Genomic DNA, 1341 nt, shown 5'->3' with positions numbered 1-1341 from the left:
AAAAGAAATATATTCACATTTTTATTTGGTGAGTACTTCCCCCCCAAAAAAAATTTGTCTCCATTTATTAGTTTGACACACAATTTATTGAATCAGATGCAATTATTTTTAAGCTAAATTATTTTAGCTGGTCAATTGAGTAATGCATGGGAAAAACAGGAATAATTTGTGGATAAACAAATTTATTTTTCTTCAAATTTTTAAAGAATGAAAAGTCTTTGGAATTGTTTCAAAACATTGAGTTTTTTTCCACTCTGGCTTTTTCCACTTTTACCTCGAGGTCATTCCCTTTGCTTTTGGCTAATTAGTCATTTGTCTTGTCAGTTGTTCCTTCAAAAGGGCTCTCCACTAGGTCCATTTCTCACCTCCACCCACAGGGAGCAAACAGCAGCCCATCACCGGCACTACAGTCCACATGGCCTTTCCTTCATTTAAGAATAAAAGATGCTCAAACCAGATCCCAAGGAACACAGGTCTCTGGGTCCTCCCAAGCACTGTAAAATCAAACAATGGCTGGGAGTCTTTTCTCCATCTGCAGAGGCTAGGGTGAGGGTCATATTAGTAGTTTTCAATTTAAACTTTTCCTTTCTTGGTCAAAAATCACTACCACCACACTCAGTAATTTAGTGCTTCCAGAAAAGCTCAGAAACTGCAGAGGGGAATGCTGGTCTAGGGAGTTAGCCCTTTATTGGGGGGTCAAATGGGCCTGGTGTTGTGGGAGAGCCCATGGAAGTGCACAGAGACCCTTGGCTGCGCAGCTGTGACTTGTTCAGGGATGAGAATGTGATCTAGCCTTGGGGGTGAATCGGGAGAGGGAGGGTGGGTCTTGCCTGGGGCCATTGTTATTGTTGGTGGCATAGAGGAAGCCAAGCCACTCTCCACTGCCAGCGGACAGTGAGGTCACCAAGGAGGGGAGAGAGTTCTGATGACATCTGAGTGGACCCAAGTGAACTTATAGGTGGACTACTCTGGACTCCTATGGAAACCAAGCTAATCCCTTTCTGTTCTGAGTGGGATGTAGGTCATTTCGTCATTTTTTTTTTTTTTTGGCATAACTGTTCCCTAAATTGTATGATTGAAATTAATATATTGGGTTGAGTGTGGAGGCTCACACCTGTAATCCCAGCACTTTGGGAGGCCAAGGAAGGAAGATCACTTGAGGCCCAGCATTGGTGTTTGCAGTGAGCTAGGATGACACCAGTGCACTTTGGCCCTGACCATAGAGGGAAACTCGGAAAAGTAAAATGAACAACAAACCCAAAACAAATCAAAAAGAAATTAATACATCAATATTTCTCTGTGCTCCTCAAAGGGCCCTGTGATTTTCTTTTTTTTTTTTTT

Source organism: Otolemur garnettii, unplaced genomic scaffold (assembly GCF_000181295.1).
Source record: "Otolemur garnettii isolate 467f Iridium unplaced genomic scaffold, OtoGar3 scaffold00025, whole genome shotgun sequence".
Lineage (NCBI taxonomy): Eukaryota > Metazoa > Chordata > Mammalia > Primates > Galagidae > Otolemur > Otolemur garnettii.
The sequence above is the reverse complement of the archived record's forward strand: the minus strand, read 5'-3'. Positions refer to the sequence as shown.